At 38.1% G+C, this 20,189-nt stretch overlaps 2 long non-coding RNA genes across 2 annotated transcripts; both read right to left on the minus strand.

Moving 5' to 3' along the window:
- Positions 1-13,240: 13,240 nt before the first annotated feature.
- Positions 13,241-14,655, minus strand: LOC106418723. Its single transcript, XR_001283719.3, has 2 exons — positions 13,788-14,655; positions 13,241-13,725 (listed from the first exon to the last, which is right to left on the minus strand). It is a non-coding gene; the product is annotated as an uncharacterized LOC106418723 (long non-coding RNA).
- Positions 14,656-17,087: 2,432 nt separating this feature from the next.
- Positions 17,088-19,704, minus strand: LOC125592841. Its single transcript, XR_007328507.1, has 2 exons — positions 17,858-19,704; positions 17,088-17,553 (listed from the first exon to the last, which is right to left on the minus strand). It is a non-coding gene; the product is annotated as an uncharacterized LOC125592841 (long non-coding RNA).
- Positions 19,705-20,189: the final 485 nt, after the last annotated feature.

Raw genomic sequence — 20,189 nt, forward strand, 5'->3', positions numbered from 1 at the left:
GTAAGAATCTGGTTGAGATTTCATCGGATTTAGTGGTGACGGGTCATCGTCGATCGATTTTGGAAAGTCTATGTCGATCGATGTTGAAATGTTTCTGTCGATCGATGCTGGTGTAGTTGCTTTGGCCGCACGCTGTGCCTGCATACTAGCTATGTCTTGCCTCATCTCCTCCATGCATGTAGTCAACCAACTGATGCTATCATTCAGTGGGTAGTAGACACCATCAAGCTTCATCTGGAAGTCATCTTCATTCTTTTCTTGGGCTCCACAGATTCCATAAAGCATGTCATTTATCTCATCCTTGGTGTAGATTTCTGGTACTATCTTGGTATGTGTGAATGACCTAGCATATTCTGGAAGACATAGGTAGATGTGTTCGTCCGTTGAAGCCCTTTCCAGAAGATTTCTGATATCATCTTTGGATAAACGGATGACGTATCCATCTACATCTCGGGCATGTCCATGATCATCTCTGTAGACTTCATTCTCATCCTTCTACTCCCAGTGGAATCTCCTAGTTCCATCACGGTCATAAGCTCTTCTTCCAAACTCTAAACGTCTATCAATCGATGTTGGGTCTCCAATGTCAATCGACGGTCGAGTATGTTGTCGATACTTTGGCTTGAAATGATCATCTACTTCACCATCTGTGTTGTAGAATTCGTTTGCAACTCTCTGCTGGTGCTCTGGAATGTTGCGCTGTTGCATGAAGAGATTTTATGCTCCATTAGCCATCTGAAGAATGTCTGCAATGTCCTCTACGGATACTTGCAGTGCGTGCCCATCTACTGATTTTGCATAGCCGTCTAGATCCCTGAAAATACCAAACCCATCCGGTGTTAGATAGTTATTATTCTGTTTAGCTTTTTCCCTTACAGTCGATGGTGGTTGGGAACGAATGTCGATCGATGGTGGGACTCTAGTGTCGATCGATGGGCGATTAGCCCTAGTGAAAGGACAATAGAAACGGGTTCCCCTTCCACAAGCTTCTGTAAAGAGTGAATCTGTATCTAAACGTTCTTGGTGGTTGAGGAGTTCCTCAGTTTTGAAGCCTTCATGAGGTTCATCTTAACCTGGCTCATGTATTGATGTTTCTACAGCATAGCTCTCGTGATAGTTATCATCTGCCCAACTGCCTATTGAGTAGTTTCCTTCTTGTGCACGGTCGACTCCATCGTTGATCGATGGGTAGTAGACAATGTTGGTCGATGCTCGTTTGCGGTTTGTCTAGTGATGATGAGTGTCGATCGATGTCGCATTCCTTGTCCAAGAGGAATGGTGGAGAAGTCATTCTTCCTCAGTACAAATACCTTTATACCCTGTAGCTCGTTCCTCCTCATAATCCTCATCAAAAAAATTTTCTGTGCGGAGTAGCTCTGGTTGAAGGTCTTTCAGAATGTTCTGCCAAAGTGGGATTGTAGTAGTCATTCTCCCAATCATCTGGACTACTGTCAATCGATTCTTCGATGTGATTATCGATATTTCTGATTGGTAATGTCGATCGATGTGGGGGTGTGAGTTTCGATCGACGTGGAATACTCTGTCTCGTACTCAAGCCAGCAGTGACCTGCTGCTATGAGTCCTGGATCATCACTTCTTCTGGAGGACGTCTATGGCTTTATGAAAGGAATTGGATCATAGTGGACAGGTGGATCTATGAGCGTCAAGCACAACTGGTTGGTTTGCTTATTGCATACTGCTCCTGCTGTTGACAAGAATTATCTTCCAAACAATAGAGAAGAGTTCCAGTTCATCTTGATATCCAAGACATGGAAATCTACTGGAACGAGGGCATTATCAATCTGCACCTCAAGGTCTCTGGCCATTCCTCATGAGCTCCTCTGAGAACTATCCACAAAAGTGAATGATTCCTTGGAAGGCTCCACTTTAGACCTAGATGATCTGCCATAACCATAGGTAAGATGTTGACTGATGCTCCTGTGTCACACAATGGCATGTGGGAACTCAGTACCCTTCACCATACATGGTTCTGCGAATTTTCCAGGATCACTCTTCTTTTTCATGGTAATCTTATTCTTCATCTAATCTATGGCCTCATAGAACATTCTCCTAATGTCCTCTTCAGTCTCCTTGGTCTCTCTGAAGAACATACATAATTTGTGGGTAAAGTAGACCTCCTCGAACGGTTTCTCCAGTGGAATCCTAAAGACTCTCTTTCGAAAACTTTTCATCTCCTTCTCATTAGCTCCCCTCTTCAGATGCTTGGCAACCTTTTCCTTTCTCTTCCTTAAGGTTCTTCTCATAGGAGCCTTATCAACTTCCATAGGCTCTGTTGCATCCTCTGAATGTGTACTGGTGGTCTCTGGTGGGTTAGCTGAAGGTTTGGGTTGTGGCCTGAGTGTCTCGACATCACATCTCTTCAGAACGTTTCTAGAGGAAGACATCTTTGTGGAGAGAAATTTCTAAACGAAAATACAAAGAGAACTTGGAAGTTGAGAGAATGTGGAGAAAATGAAAAAGGGAAGCTCTATACTTATAGAAAAAAACAAAAGTTGAAGGAATTTTCCGCATTAACATAATCGGAAAAAACTTCTCGAGAAAAACCAATTTTACCTGTGGATTCCGATTAACGCCATCACTCACCCGCAATAATTATGCTCGAAACTTGCGAGCTGGGGGACTAACTGTTGGGGTCAAAAACAGTTATCTCGAAATCAACGTCTAAAAATTTCATTTCCATACGAAAAACTTTCTCAACACACTCTCGACAAAAGTTCCAAAGCAGAAGACTCGAGAGAAATGGATCACGGAACGAACCGAGCAGTCCAACTGGCCCGTTCGGCAAGTTGAACCGAACGCAATGTCCAACTCACTCGTTCGGCGAGTTGGACCGAACGCAACATCCAACTCGCCCGTTCGGCGAGTTGAACCGAACGCAACGTCCAACACGCCCGTTCGGCGAGGTGGACTAGAACTTACGCCTTTCACCGGACCTTGGCGGATCAGTCCCTCGTTTCGTATCGATCGGAGTTACCGTTGGAACTTTACAATCAGAACCGCGAAGACTTGTTTTCCAAAATGAAGTCGATGGTTATCGTATAAAGGGGAACAGTTAACTTAACACCACAATTGTCTAAACTATACGAGAAGTGTGGACTTCCTCATTAAGACGGCGTCGTATCAAGAAGTGTCCTTTCTAAGAAATCGTAAAAACATCTAAGTCGAAAAACGGCCCAAAGAGGCCTAGAACACGGCTAACAGCCCACTTACAATTTCAAGTGAAATTGAGCCCATCAATGCTATGACGGTGTATCTTTACTTGCAGAAAAAGATAAATCTCGCGAAATCGGAAGATAAATGTCAAGTTTCCAAGATAATGATGATGATCGAGAAGAAACAGAATATTTCCGCGAAACGATAAACTTGACCGAGGGGCAAAAAAGGGAAACAGGAACAAGAGGAATTTTTTAAAATCCCTATTCTTATCGAACAGAAGGAAGGAGAATATATAAGGGGAGCTAAAGCAAAAGGCGCAGGGGAGAGATTTAGACCTAGAAAAACTGTGCTAGCTTAGGAAAACTTAGAATTTAGGTGGCTCGATTTTACTTAGACTCTTTTCGCTCTTGTTCTGACATTAACTTGGCTAGCAAAACTTGTTCATCCTGTCTTTCGAAAACCCTGTAACTTTACTCTTGTCAATCAATAATACGCCTCTGTGCAACTTACTTTCGATATTCTGTTATCTTTGTCTTTTTCGTTTTCGTCTGTTTACGCAGATAATCCAGGACCTCTGGAAAATTTAGGGTTTCCTATATTTTCTTATTTTACGGAAAATCGAAAGTGCGAATTTCGGTTCCCACAGGTTCTCTGTCTGATTTGTTTATAAATTGTGCTAGGATTGCTAGAAACAAGCAGAAGTTGATTTAGTTAAACCTAGTGAACACGTCAAAACCATGTGATAACGCTCCCTAGAAGGTTCATCGATCGACAACTCGCTAGTTGCATCGATCGACAGGCTGAAAGGCTTATTTTGTTGGAATCGATCGACACTTTCTCAGGACCAACAAGCGACAGCTGAGGTCCTAGATCCGGCGATAGATAGTCTAAATATACGAAAGTTGATCGACTATTCTTATTGTTTGAGTTCTAGAATATACATATATGCTTAGTAATCTATATCTCTATAATCCTAATTGTTTGAATAGAAACCCTAAGTCTAACGTTTCCCATATCTGTCTTAAAACCCCATTCAATCAATCGAACAATTACTTGTTCAGCCGTACTATTTACTGCTTTAAAATCTACTTGCCTAGCTTAACTACATAACTAGATAGATCTATTGTGTGCCTTAGCTCCCTGAGAATTTGATCCTTAAGTATTACAATTGAACCTCTTATTTGAGAGAGTAAATCACTCCTTACTGTAATTTGAGTGATATCAATATGCAGGTTCTTCAGATCTCGGTTTGGAAATGAATGTTTTTCATATCCGGATTTCACTGTGTAAGACTTCTGGGAAGTCTTCTCGAAAGTCTTCAAAAATATAATGCACCAGAAGACTTCGAACGGAATCTTCTCTCATGTCTCCCCTTTCATAATAGATGTGAGTGTTTGGCAAGTGTGCATGTGTTATTTTTCTACATTAGATAACCTTTTGTTACTTAAAACTCTTACCTTTTTCTCAAACTAAAACTCTCTAACCTCTCTCTAATCTCTTTGAACTTGGAAATACCAAAGATTATATCAATTTTTTTTTCTCGTACTTCTCTAACCTCTCTCTAATCTCCTTGAACGTTTTTGGATATGCAGGTTTTTCAGATTTGAGTCAGATTTTGGAAGTCTTCTCGGAAGTCTTCTAACAGAGTCTACTGACGGAGTCTTCTCCCATGTCAAATGGAGCCCAAGCTTATCTTTGTGGAAGAATAATCTCTAACTCCATGTGTAATATTTTTATTTATGGCATTTATGTGTGTACTCTTTTAGTTGTGAATTCTTTTGTAAATTTGAAGAGATATTAATGAAAATTTTAGTAAGTATGTTCATGTTTGCAATATTATCTTGCCAAAAATACTTGAATTTATTGACACAACTTCAATAGCAAAAAAAAAATAACACAAAAATTTAATCAAATTTCCTAAAACTACCGGAGAAGACTTCTAAGAAGACTTAATAAAATTCACAAAATATCAATCCTTACATAAGTTCAAACATATAGAACTTTCACTAGAAGTCTTTTGGGAAGTCTTCTGGGAACTCTTCGAAATTCTTCCGGAAAGTCTTCCAAAAAGTCTTCTCGGAAGACTTAAATTTTAAGCGGGAAAATAAAATATAACCGAAAAATTAAAATTTAGGCGGGAAACTTAAATTTTAAGTGAAAATTGAAATTTTAAATCTCATGAAAATTTAAAAGTATATCTTATGATCTAAGAAGACATATTAAACCATATAACTTGATATTCGTGGAAGTCTTCTCGAATTAGCTAGAAATATTAATAAACATGAATGTTGCTAACCTCATAATTAAAATGAATTAAGTTATGGATTTCATTCAGGAGCCCCAATATCAATTAATATACTTGAATTTACAAGAAAATGTTAAAAGCCATTAATTTTAGAGAAAATAAAAGTTTATTAAACATTGACGTAAAGATTTCCAAAGAAGTCGTCCGCCAAAAAATTTTCAGGAAGTCTTCCATTTAGGTCATTTTTGCAATTGAAAATTTACAAAGGAATACTTCCATAGAAATATCACTACAAGAAAACAGCAAGGATACTGAGGGAAAAAATCGTCGGAATTTCGTCGGAATAACGTTATTCCGACGACATACCGACAAAACAAGTCCTCGGAAATAATTCCTCGGAATTTCTTCTTTCCTCGGAAATCCCTCGGAATTTTCCGACGGAATTCTGAGGAAACAAATTTTCGAGGAAATTCCGAGGATCACTAGTTTGTCGGAAATCTCCTCGGAATATACCGAGGGAGAACTTCGTCGGGATATTTCCTCGGAACTTCATCGATCGATGCGTTTTTGGACATATATACATCGAACGATCCGTTTATAAAAAAACGTTCGGAATATACCGAGGGACACCTTTCCTCGGAATATTCCGAGGAACATGTCCCTCGGTATATTCCGAGGAACATGTCCCTCGGTATATTCCGAGGAAAGGTGTCCCTCAGTATATTCCGAGGAAGATGTCCCTCGGTATATTCCGAACGTTTTTTTATAAACAGGTCGATCGATGGATATATGTCCAAAAACGCATCGATCGATCGAGTAAAAAATATAATTAATTTCCTCGGAATGTAAAAAAATATTTATTTTTTTTTTAAAATAAAATTTTTGAAATTTAAATTCGAAAATATAAAATTAAAATTAAAATTGAAATCATATTAATTAATATTCAAAGTTTCACAAATAAAAATAAAACATTCCGAGTTTTTGGAAAAAAAAAAAAACTACGGGTCTGGCACGTTCGGGAACACCTCGTTCGGGTACATCCTCTGCATCATCTCCATCATTTGCTGGTTCAGCCTCCTCTGCGCCTCATAGCCCGCCTGTTGAGCCGCCATCTGGGTCTCCAACAAAGATATGCGATCATCCTTGTCCTTCAACTGAGCCGTAAGTACTTCTGGATCAACAAAGGGCGGTGGTGCAGAAGAAGGAGGAACCGACCGGGTGCGACGACCCAAACCGACCAAACGTCCCTTCTTCTTTGGAACCGACTGAATAGAAAATAGCCAAATTTACAAATTTAAACCAAGAAATAAATGAATTGAACTTTAAAAAAAAGAACTTACGGATTCAACGATTTCGTTGATTCGAAACCGGGACAAGTTGGTCGAAGCCGTCGAAGCGTCATCCTCGGTTTGAAGCTGAGACACATCGTCTACCACCTGAGTTTGGACCAGGTCGACCACGTCCCTCACAAGACCGTCATCAATCTGGCCGGTCTTCTTGTTGGTATACGCCCTCCTCATTAGGGCGAGATCATCAACCGGCTCGCCATCATTTTCTTCCGCCTTGAAAAAAAACATAAATTAAAGAAATATTAGAAATTAGAAGAAATGCACAATAAATTAAAATTCTGAAACTCAAATAATTGAAGAAAAAGCGGTTGAACTTACCATGCGATCTCCCAGAGTGGCAATAGATTGAGCACCCAAGTTACGCTTGTAGATGTCTTTCCCTTTACGGTCGCTCCTGCGGTTGGTGAAGTTGGTGGAAGAAGTTTCTTTTGTCTCTTCCTTATCCCAATGCGCACACAACTCCTTCCAGACCGTGTCGTTCATCGACTTTGGGACCTTTTAATAATAAAAAAAAAAAAAAATAGTTTAATAAATAAAAAATAGTTTAATAAATTAAAAAAATTGTTTAATAAATTAAATCGAACCTTATTGATTTCCCACTTCTTCTTCCACTCGTGGATCTGCTTCCCATAGTTATCCATAACTTTATGGACGAAGTGGTGATAGATAAAGAGGGTCTCATCGGAATTCCAGTTGAACACTTGCTGAAAAAAAAACACAATTAGTAGAAAATTTATATTAAAGATTAAAAATGTAAGTAAAAAATTAGAATACTTACCGCAAACTGACGAAACCACAGAACCTGCTTGTCGGTAGGGAAGTGAGTGAAAGTCGGATGTCCCCTGTCGAGGGCCGAGTACATCATACGGTTGATCCATGCGCTGATCTCGTTCCCGGATCGGTTAAACCTAATAAAGAGAACAAACGGTTAATAATGAATCCAAATTTAAAGAAAAAAAAATGGCTCGTGGTTATAAAACCTAGGGTCCGACGAACTAGTGTTTGGGGTTTCAATACGTCAATTTTTTTTTAAAACGGATCGATCGATGGATATATGTACAAAAACGCATCGATCGATAGAGTATTTCAGGTGTTCCTCGGAATTTCCTCGGAATATTCCGAGGCTTTTCCGAGGAAACAGGGTTTGGGGTAACAATGTGATCGATTGAGAACAAAATCTTGTACGTTTTTTTATAAACGGATCGATCGATGTATATATATCCAAAAACGCATCGATCGATCACTAAGATGGACCAAAGCGTAACAATGTGATCGATCGATTAGATTATCCCACCGATCGATCAAGAATATCAAGTGTTCCTCGGAATTTCCTCGGAAAATCTCGTAAGTTTTTTTATAAACGGATCGATCGATGGATATATGTCCGAAAACGCATCGATCGATCACTAAGATGGACCAAAGCGTAACAATGTGATCGATCGATTAGATTATCCAATCGATCGATCGAGAATATCAAGTGTTCCTTGGAATTTCCTCGGAAAATTCCGAGGCTTTTCCGAGGAAAGAGGAAGTGTTCCTCGGAATTTCCTCGGTATTTCTTTAAAAAAAAAAAAATCAATGGTAGTCTGTTTCCGAGTCATCATCACCAGATGAATCTGAATCTGGATCTTGGTGAAACTCTCCAATCACTGGTTCATCCTCTACGTGAACGACGGCTTCCTCTCCGAAGTCGGTTAAATCGACTACAAGGCCAACTCCAGCTAAATCTTCTGCTGCACTTAAGTTGCCGGATGTGCTTGGTTGTAGTGGGTCTTCCAGCTCAGAACTTCCCTGAACTCGGCCTCTCGGGTTGAGTCTTGTAACAGTAACCCATGGATCATCTCTGTTCCTTACCCGGGGGTACTTGATATAACAAACCTGTAACATTTAGAAAATTATTAGTAAAATTATAAATTAATACACATGAGGATGAATCATTCTGAATAATTAACATTTAATTACCTGATCGGCCTGAGAAGCAAGAATGAAAGGATCATAATATTGCAGCTTTCTACTGATTTAACACCAAATGCATCTGTTCTCACACCTCGATCTGGAGTGTTGTCGTGCCAATCACAATAGAAAACATTACAGCGCAATCCAACCATGCCCAAATACTTGATTTCCAAAATCTCATGTATGTGTCCGTAGTATACATCATCTCCTGATGCAGAACAAACGCCAGCATCATAAGTCGTACTCGAACGTCTCCTCTTCTGAGTTGTGAATGCATATCCTCGAGAACAAAATCTCGGATATGACTTCACAACAAAGTTTGGTCCAACGACCATCTCACGTATCCAATCGTCAAATGTTTCACCTCTGGCCAAACCAGCAGACACCTATTAATAGCACATATATATATGTTATATCAATAAATGTGAATTAGTATAAATATGTGATAAAATATATTTTAATTTGTTTAAAGCACTCACATAAATAAACATCCATCCAGTAAATTATCTCTGCTTCATTTCTTCTAGTTCGTCCTCTGTGGCGTATCTATACTCGAACCGCTTTTCTGCCATGAAATCATGTATATGATGACAATAATGTAATTAATTAAGATTTAAATTTCAACTTGTTAAAATAAAAATTTGTAAGCTAATTTATTTACCTCTCATATTGAAGAACGTCTTCGCAGTTGGTGAGCAAATATTTTTGCAAATGACTGCGCTCCTGCTCAGTAAGTCGACGGTCCTTTGGTTTTCCGCTAAGTCGTCCAACGTCTGTGAAAATGTCTGGAACCGTAACATGATATGTTGTCCGTTCGCCTCTATCATCATGCCGAGCAGGTCTTCTATTTTTGGTCTGAACTTCTGCTGGAAAGTAGTACTCGGCAAAGTTTGAAGTTTCTTCATTGATCATCTGTGCGACTATAGAACATTCCACCCTACTTAAGTTTTTCACCATCTTCTTCAAATGGAACATATACCGCTCATACAGATACATCCATCTATACTGCACAGGACCACCAAGTTCCAATTCTCTTGCCAGGTGAATAACAAGATGCTCCATAACATCAAAAAATGAGGAAGGAAATATCTTCTCAAGGTTGCACTGAATCACGGCTATGTTAGTCTTCAAATTTTCAATACCTTCAAGAGTCATTGATCTCGTGCATAAATCGCGGAAGAAACCACTTAGCCCTGCAATTCCTTCATGAACATTTCGTGCTAATAGTTCCTTGAAGGCGAACGGAATGAGGCGCTGCATCATTACATGGCAATCGTGGCTTTTCAACCAGTAAACTTTCCTTCCTTTCTGTCGATACAGTTACGCAAATTTGATGCGTAACCGTCTGGAAATGCCACATCGTTTGAAATCCAATCATAGAACGCATCTTTTCCCTCTGCATCAAGTCGGTATATGGGAAAAGGAGCCCTACCATTCTCATCAACATGAAGTTCTGAACGAGCACATATATCGACTAAATCCAGTCTTGACTTCAAATTATCCTTTGTTTTACCTTGAACATTAAGGATCGTGTTCATGAGATTGTCAAAAAAGTTCTTCTCAATATGCATGACATCTAAATTATGCCTTAGCAGATGATCCTCCCAGTATGGCAGATCCCAGAAAATACTTTTTTGTGCCAGTTATGTAGTTCTCCAACAGCATCTACCGGAAAACGCTCATGTCCACCGACGTCTGGCGTCCTTTCTGCACCAAAATCTCTTAGTTGTATCTTCAAATCTTTCCCACAAATTTCCGGAGGTGGACTGTCAAACACCCTCTTGTTCTTCGTAAACAAATTCCTACTCCTACGATATGGATGATCAGGTGGTAGGAATCTCCTGTGACAGTCAAACCAACACGTTTTCCTTCCGTGTTTTAGTTGGAAAGCATCAGTGTTATTTTGACAATATGGACATGATAGCCTTCCATGCGTTGTCCATCCAGACAACATACCATATGCTGGAAAATCACTTATTGTCCACATTAGTACTGCCCGCATTTGAATGTTTTCTTTACACGAAACATCGTATGTTTCAGCACCTTGAGCCCATAGTTGTTGCAACTCATATATTAGTGGCTGAAGAAACACATCAAGTGATCTCTTAGGATGCTCTGGTCCGGGAACGAGAATCGAGAGAAACAAAAAACTCTCGTCGCAAGCACAAGTTTGGGGGTAGGTTGTATGGTGTAAGAATGACGGGCCATAGAGAATATTGTCTTCCACTCTTGCCAAACGGACTGAAACCATCAGTACATAATCCAAGGTAGACATTTCTTCTCTCATACGCAAAGTCGGGATACTTTGATTGGAAATGCTTCCACGCTTTTGCATCTGAAGGATGTCTGATCTCACCATCTGTTGAGTGCTCCGCATGCCATCTCATTGGTTGCGCTGTGCGTTCAGACAGATACAACCTCTGCAACCTTTCCGTCAAAGGTAAATACCACATCCTTTTATATGGCACTGGAACTCTTCCACTCGTATCCTTATAACGAGGCTTTCCACAAAATTTGCATGTAACACGCTGTTCATCCGCCCTCCAATAAATCATGCAGTTGTCGCTGCATACATCTATTACCTGATACGATAAACCAAGACCAGCTACGAGTTTCTGAACCTCGTAGTATGAACCAGGAGCTACATTATCCTCGGGTATAATACCTTTTACAAAATCAGCAATCGCATCCACACAGTCTTCAGCCAAATTATAATATGTTTTAATGCCCATCAATCTTGTAGCAGATGATAACGCTGAATGACCATCTCTGCAACCTTCGTACAATGGTTACTTTCCAACATCCAACATATCATAAAATCTCCTAGCTTGTGCATTGGGTAAATCTTCCCCTCTAAAATGATCATTTACCTTCTGCTCAGTACCTACACCATAATCTACATCCGTTCTAATTGGTTCTTCTAATCTAACCGCTGGCTGAGGTTCGCTAGTACTACCATGTTCATAATCAGTTTCCCCATGATGATACAAAATTTTGTAACTTCGTGTAAACCCACTCAAATATAGATGAGTCCAAACATCCCACTCTTTAATAACCTTTCTATTTTTACAATTAGAGCAAAGACATCTTAACATACCTGTTTTTGCTTCCGGTTGTCGGTGAACTAACCCCATGAATTCGGTTATACCTCGTTGGTATTCTTCCGTAAGCAATCTCGTGTTCGGATCCAAATGAGGTCGATCGATCCAAGAACGAAAATAATTTGAAGAAGACATATTTTTTATGAATCAAATTCGTGTGTAAATAGAGTAAGAGGGAGGATGAAGATATGGAGTGAATGAAGAGGAAGAGGAGTGCTTGTCTTTATAGTTTAAATCCTGCCGACAGACCGAGGAAATTCCGACGGAATTCCGACGCCAACGGCTAGTTCGTCGGAATTTCCTCGGAATTTTGTAAAATCCCCCAACGGCTCTCCAACGGCTATAATATTTCCTCGAAATTCATCGGTTTTTTCCGAGGAACACATATTTTCTCGGAATTTCCTCGGAATATTCCGACGGATTGATATTTCCTCGGAATTCCGTCGGTATATTCCGAGGAAATTCCGAGGAAACCAAATTTTGTGTTTCCTCGGAAATTCCTCGGGATATTCTGAGAATTTCATTTTCCGTCGAAATGTCAGTCAGAATATCGTTGTTTTCTTGTAGTGTATACTCTACAACAAACTTTTTTGGAAGTCTTCCTTTGTAAATATCGGCTTACTTTTGTTTTTGAAAATATCTCGAAAATAATAGAGAAGTCTTCTAGGATAAACAGGTCATTTTTGCAATTGACCAAATTGTGTCAAAAATTTGATTTTTTCTAGAAGACTTACATGGAAGTCTTTCACCAGAAAAATAAAATTTAAATATTACATTTACCTAGACGACTTCCATGTTAGTTGTAATTTTAATTAGACGACTTCAATATAAGTCTTCCGGCAGAATACTTATACGGAAGTCTTCTGTGATAACCAAGGTTTGACCAGAATCTCGGAATAAGATTCCGGAAGACTTCTGTATAAGTCGTCTTCCGAAAGACTTACATTGAAGTCATCTAATTAAAATTAAATATTTAAGTTTTATTTTTCAATTGCAAAAGTAACCCGAGACAACTTTCATCGACAGTGAGAAAACTTCACTACAAGAAAAATCGGCATTAGTAGCACCCGAAAAACACTATCATATCATTTTTATAGCGTTTCGAAGAACGTCGTGACAGCCGCAGCTATAATAGACCTCCCACCTATAGTAGCGTTTTCTCGTGTGCTATAATAAATAGATATATTGTAGAGTTAATGGTCTACTACTCATTAATCTTTTTATAGCATTGGTTTAGTGCTATGATGTATTTTTTCATGACTTTTCTATAATGATGTAAAATATGTTATAATGACATAGATATAATGCTATGTTATTATTTCTCATTTATATTTTAAAATTACTAATTAAAATTAGAAATTAATATATTTTAATCCACGTTTAAAATTAAAATTAAATTCTAATATAATTGGTTTGAGAATAAAGTTATTTATTATTAAAATTTTGGTTTACAGATGATATCGGTTTATTACAAAAACCAGTTTACATACAAACCCGGTTTATTAACTAACCCTAACAAAACCTAACTAAACCTAACTAAACCATGTTCTTCTTCAATCTCCGCCGCACTCCTTGTTGACGCTGAGACCACCAGCCACGACCACCAGCCACGACCACCACAGTAAAGCCTCTTCAGTCTCCTCCACTGCTCTCAGCCACCATTGTCGACGCGGAGACCACCACTGTTGACGCCACAACTGTTGACGTCGAGACAAACACCATCAAGTTTCTTCAGCCTCCTCCACCTTCTTAAACTAAGAGCAGAGAGAAAGAGAGTGCGAGAGAGAGAAAAGAAGAAGGAGACCGACGAAAATGGATCTGAGAAGCAATGGTGGTGGTGGTTGTGACGAGCGGATGTACCATCATTTTCTCCAACCTCTCATGTGGTTAATCGACCCTACAAACAAAACAAATAAAATCAGATTTAAACTGACACAGAGAGAGAGAGAGAGAGAGAACCAGCGGTCGTCGTCGTCCTCCTCCTCCAGCCGTGGTTTGAAGAATCTGCTTTTTTGAGATGTGTTGTATGTGAGAGAAAGATTACAAGACTGAGACACAGAAACATGTCTGTGTGACATGAATCGTGTTCGTGAGTGAGGTTAGGAGAGTAAAGAGAGAGAGAGAGAGAGAGAGAGAGAGAGAGAGAGAGAGAGAGAGGTGTGTGTGAGATGATTAAGGATAAAGACAGAGGAGATGAAATCTGAAAATAGAAGATGGAAGAGAGATTTGTCGATGGAAGAGAGATGGAGAGAAAAGAGATCTGTGAGGATAAGAGAAAAAAGAGAAAAAAGAGAAAAAGAAAAAAAAATCTCAACCATTCATTTAATTGTATCCTACGGTGCAGAAGGTTATCTGCGTGATGATAGTTGATTAGCCCATAGTTTTTCTTTTCTTTTTTAATAGCAAACCATTTTTTGTAATCTTTTTCTGTACTATTTTAAATATTTTAAATATTTTGAAATTTTGGTTTATAATTTTTAAAATTGATATTTGAAATTAAATTAAAATTTAAAATTAATACATATAAGTTTAGTTTTATAAATCTATTAACTAATGTTATAATTGTTGACTATTAGTTTATATAGTTGTGATTGAGTTTAAAGTATATGGTTTGAGATTTGTGAAATGGAATTATGGTTAAGCTAAAATTTAAGATAAATATTTGAAAAAAATAAATTAATAAAGTTGTAATTTCTACAAGGAATAGATTTTAGTTTAGTAATTATATTATTTGAAAAGATTAGATTTAGTATGACTTTGTATGTAGTGTTTAAGTTTGGGGTTTAGGGTATTATATTTAGGGTGTAGATTTAAGATTTAGTGTTTTAGGTTTAAATTTTAAATTTGAGATTAGATTTTAAATATGATCAAACTATAGATTTTGAATTTAAGTTTTAGATTAAAATTATATTATGAAAAGATTTTAGTTTTAAAATTAATATTTAGGGTATAGAAACATGTTCAGAGTTTAGGGTTTGAAGTACACCAAATTCCATATAATAGTCTCACACTAAACATATAAACCCTAAAACTATTATATATAAAATATTTTATAATAAAAATATAATTATCATTTTTATGCTTTAGTTTTACACTCAAAAGTATAAATTAAAATACAATTATTTTGCAATAAATTATGATTTTTTACATCTAACACAACTATATAAAATATATGATGATATGATGATATATAAAATATTTTATAACAAAACTCTAATTATCATGTAAACATGGCAATTTGATCTAAAAATAAAAATTTATATTTCATTAAATTTATAAAACATACATTATTTCATATATTATCCAAAAATACACATAAACCAAAACAATTCATAAGATTGCTAAGTCTAGGGACTTCATCTTCAATCTTCAAAAAAATTCCAAAGATCACCTGCAAGGACAAAGCGGTGCACCATACGAATCTTTATGCTCAGCCATACCCTGTTCCCAGAAACAGCCACTTCATTAGTTAAGAACTAGAGGTCGAAAAATTATTCACATGCATAGACCAATCTCTTCTGTAGAATCACTGAATCACTACTCTACAACTAGAAGACTTATCCATTTGGTTTAGTTAAGCACTAGGGGACTGTTCGTTTCACCATCTGTCATCTCCATCCAGATGATCCATTTGTATGATCTATTCAGATCATCCATTCAGATTTTTGGGACTGTTTGTTTGTCCATCGAGATAAATGAATTTTATGTTTATTTCTTTATTTTCATTTCCATCCAAATGAGTTTAGTAAACAAATTACTAAAATACTTTTTTCTTGATTTAATCATATGTTAAAATTTACTACAATAATAACTTCTAATAAACAAAAAAAATTGATAAACATGTATTTGAAAAAAAAAACTTTAGAGTTTCAAACTAAAAGAGTATTAATAATAAACCGACTGTAACTTCGGTTTTGGCGGAAAACGATTTTTTTGGTTTTGACATAAAAACGAGATTTTTCGGTTTTGACGGAAAATGGGATTTTTCGATTTTGACGTGAAAACAAGATTTTTCGATTTTGGTGGGAAAATACAACTTTTCGTTTTGACGAAAAAAATGCATTTTTGCGGTTTTGGCGGGAAAACGAGTTTTTCGGTTTTGGCGGGAAAACTCGTTTTTGCGGTTTTGGCGGAAAAACAAGATTTTCGGTTTTGGCGGAAAAACACGTTTTTCGGCTTTGGCGGAAAAAAATATTTTTCGATTTTGGCAGGAAAACGACAATTTTTGGTATTGGCGAGAAAACATGTTTTAAGATTTTGGCGGGAAAACGCGTTTACTTTTTTTGGCGTGAAAATGTGTTTTTGAGTTTTTGGCGTGAAAACGCATTTTTTCGGGTTTCACGGAAAATGTGTTTTGGCGGGAAAATATGATTTTTCGGGTTTCGCGGAAAATGCGTTTTGGCGGGAAAATGTGTTTGCGGTTTTCACGAGAATCAGTTTTAGCGGGAAATGCATTTTGATGAGAAAACGCATTTTCGATTTTGGCGGAAAATCACGTTTTGTGGTTTTGGCGGAAAACGTGTTTTTGTGTGTTTGGCGAAAAAATGCGTTTTAAGATTTTGGCGTGAAAACGCGTTTTTGTGATTTTGGCATGAAAACACGTTTATGCGGGAAAACACGTTTCTGCGGAAAAACACGTTTCTGCGGAAAAACACGTATTTGCAATTTTGGCGAGAAACACTTTTTTGCAATTTTGTGCGGAAATGCATTTTTAGGGTTTTGGCGTGAAAAATTCAATTTTAGGTTTTCGCGGGAAAATGAATTTTTGTGGTTTTATCGGTTTTCGTGTTTGACAAAATGATATTATGTTTATGTTTGTAATTTGTGAATTACATTAGAGGCATAATAGACATTATACCATATTGAATGAACCATCTTCATTCAAATGGTCCAAATTGGATCTGCTGAATAAACTTTAAAATTAAGCCTAAATTTCCGAAAGTCATCTGGATGATCCATCCGGATAAGTTGCACTTTTAGTGCCTAAACGAACAAAACTTTCATCTCCATCCGGATGAGCCATCCGGATGGAGAAACGAACAGACCCTAGAAGTCAAGATGTTAATTAATACCGACTCAATTTCTTCAGCAGATTCATTCACTATTACAAGAAGAAACTCAGCATCTTCATTAGTTAATAAGCACTAGATTTCAAGATCTTCACTTGAACTAACTCAGTTTTTCTTCAAGTAGTTCATAACCAATCGCATGATAGAAACTTTTGATGATCACACCACCTACTCAACAAAATTCCACATCAAGATTTCTAATAGCTACTGCCTACTGTATATATCAAGAAAACAACGCCAAACATCTTCTGGCAAGTCATTATCTACAAGTAGAAAGAACCAATCTCCTCCAAAGCATATAATCTTTGAACAAAGAACAGAAAGCTGAGTCAACACAATTCTACCAGAAAGTTGGAGACTTTAAGGTTAATTTACAAACCTTGACGACGACAGAAGTAACTCCTTTATCAACACATAAGTAAGTCCCTGAGAAACGAGCGTACTGCTCCGAGAACTTCTTCATAATCTCCACAGATTTCTCCGATAGTACTGCTGCATCAAACCCACAAATTTCTCCGATTTGGATAACAAATCGCGAATTTCTGGGAGGGACAAGTGGAGCAGAAAAGCTAGTGGTATGGAGATGACAAATCGCGAAGTTCTGCCTCCTTGATCTTCACCAAAACTCGATCTCCCAATGGCTTAATTGAAGTGTACTAAACAACCACTCACAAGAAAAATCAATACGAAATAGAGATATATGCAAGTCATAGCAAAAAAAGAAGGAACATATTCAAATTCTGACAAGTCTCCATTAGGATATAAACCTAGATGTGTCAGAAGCTAAGTTTCTTCACACAACTAATAGCAGATTGGACAAAATAAATGAGACAATACAAACAGCAACTAAATATTAGATAAGTTCTACTAGTTCAATCATGTATGTTCAATGAGACCAACTAAGAAACAAATAAATGAGCAAGTACAAGACAGTCAAAACTCCAGTGGAGACAAACGTACCTTAGATTGGCGGCCACGAGCTCGAACACGGCGGATCTATGAAGCGGTGGAGAAAACGGCGGAGACAAAGCAAGACCCGACCCAGAATGTGATGAAACATTCAACAACCTAAACAACCAAAACTAGTCGTGACAAAGAAAGATGAACTTGTAAAAGAGACTTAGACCTGCCCAAAGCCGATGAACAACCATCAAGCTGCTCCTCAGTGACCTAAGCCCAAAAAATTAAGATAGTATAAGTGAGAATATCGTAAGCCTGTGGAGAACCACTGAAGAAAGGTGGAAGCTTTTACAAACCTGTGCAATTGAAACTGATAATACGAAAGGAATAAGAAGAAGAAGCGAGAGACCGCAAAACTGATGGTGGCGAAGAGCGACTGAGGAAGGCGAAGGAGCCAATTCGCCATTCACGACCAATAATAATTTCCTCTCGTTCTCTCTTATTCTTTTTTCTTTTTAGGAATTAAAAAACAAAATTATAAATACTATTAAAACAGGAACCTACCTATTAATATTAGTTAAGTCCATTTTTTTTTAAAACTGATTTTTATATAACTGCATCTAATTATATTAAAACACTAACTACGTTGTAATTTATAACTTCCTCTAGCAGAAGCAGTTATCAGGGAGTTAAATATTTTAATCAGTTAAGGTGACGGGTAATCCGTCGGTGGACTTCTGGGTCAGCTGGGTCTGGCGGTCTTCAACCTGACCAACCAAGTCGTTAAAGATCTGCTCGGACCTAGCATCTAGAAATTGGTCCGCCTTGTTCTTGTGGGCCCTCTCGTAAAGTTACAAAAGAGATGAGAGTTCTCCCGTCTCTTTGGTCTAAAAAACATTTAAAAAAGTTAGAATATATATATATATATATATAAAAAATAATTAAATATTTATCCAGACGGACACCGGCGTGGGGTTTTCAACCCGTAGAGTGAAGAATCGGCCCGTGACCGTGCTCATCTACCGTCTGACGGGGGGCATAGCAAGATTCGGTGACTCTAATGGAGTCAGGATCCCGCCAATAACGGATGAGGCCATCCCACACCTCCGTGGTGAGCTCAGGGGGTTTGCCACGCTCATACTCCTTCACGATCCAGTCACTCTTCCAGTTGGAAACCGTGTCCAACAAGCGAGCTTTCGCCTTCGCGTTAAACGCTTTCTTCACCCTCTCATTGACCCCCATGGACCAATGGTATTTTTGTTGTAACAGAAAAAATTAACTTAAGAATTAGTGTTGAAAAATAAAATAAAAACTAAATCATAAAAAATTAAAGTATATATAATTAATTAATAGTAACTTACAGCGAAAATTTTGAACCACGTCTTTCTGACGTAGATCGGCGTCTTTTTCCAGTTCGGATGTGGCTCGGAGAAGTAACCTTTGATCGTCTCGGTTACGTTCCGAGCAACACATCCGTCAACCCCAAACCTGAAAAAAAAAACAAATTTAAAGTATAAATTATATATTATTGTTATAAAAGAATTTTAAAAGAATTAAAAAACAAATGTAACGTACCACAAAGTTCCGTCCGGTCGGTCGGGGTGTAGGACTGATAAACCTTCTCTGCTGGCTGAGAGAGAAGGTCCTCGACAGTGTACTGCGAGTAAGGGGCACTCGGCGGCACCATCAAATCGGGATGAATCCCGGCCGGCATCGGAGGAGCCATCGGAGGAGGCACCTCTGGGACATGAGCATGAGGAGCCGGTGGTGCAACGAATAGAGGAACCGATTGTGCACCAGAAGGAGGCGACCAAGAGACTCTCTGAGAAGACTGAGTCTCGGGGACTGATACAAGCCTAAGCTGAAAAAGGCTCTATAATTCCCAAGCAAGAGAGTAGGAGCCGATCTAGCACAAGGGTGATCCGGTTTTGGACTGATCTAATCAACCAAAGGGATCTGAACAGGAACTGATGGATGGATTGAAGTACACCACACGAGATATGGAAAAACTCGTGATACAACACAGGGTCCTCAAGGCCGTGGAGGTACTGGTCTCACAAGGCAATGAGAGAGGAGGCGAGTTCTTGCTAGAGAGCTCTAGGGTTTTCTTTAGAGAAAAGTTTATGTTTATTCAAAGTCTGCCCCAAAATGAGGGTTTGCGAAACATATAAATAAAAACTAAAGGAACAAGCTCCTTAAGTCACGAAATATAGATGAGAAACAAAACTATAGTCTAAAAATGAAAACATAAGGTAATGACATAAGTCTTCATAGCTTTGGACCGAGATAGCACTTAGGAAACGTGTAAAGCAGGTTGTGGCCTCATTAAAAACCTTCCTCCGGAAAACCCATTTGGGACAAAACCAAGAGCAAGGAAAAGAGCACACACAAA

Source organism: Brassica napus, chromosome C9, assembly GCF_020379485.1.
Source record: "Brassica napus cultivar Da-Ae chromosome C9, Da-Ae, whole genome shotgun sequence".
Classification (NCBI taxonomy): domain Eukaryota; kingdom Viridiplantae; phylum Streptophyta; class Magnoliopsida; order Brassicales; family Brassicaceae; genus Brassica; species Brassica napus.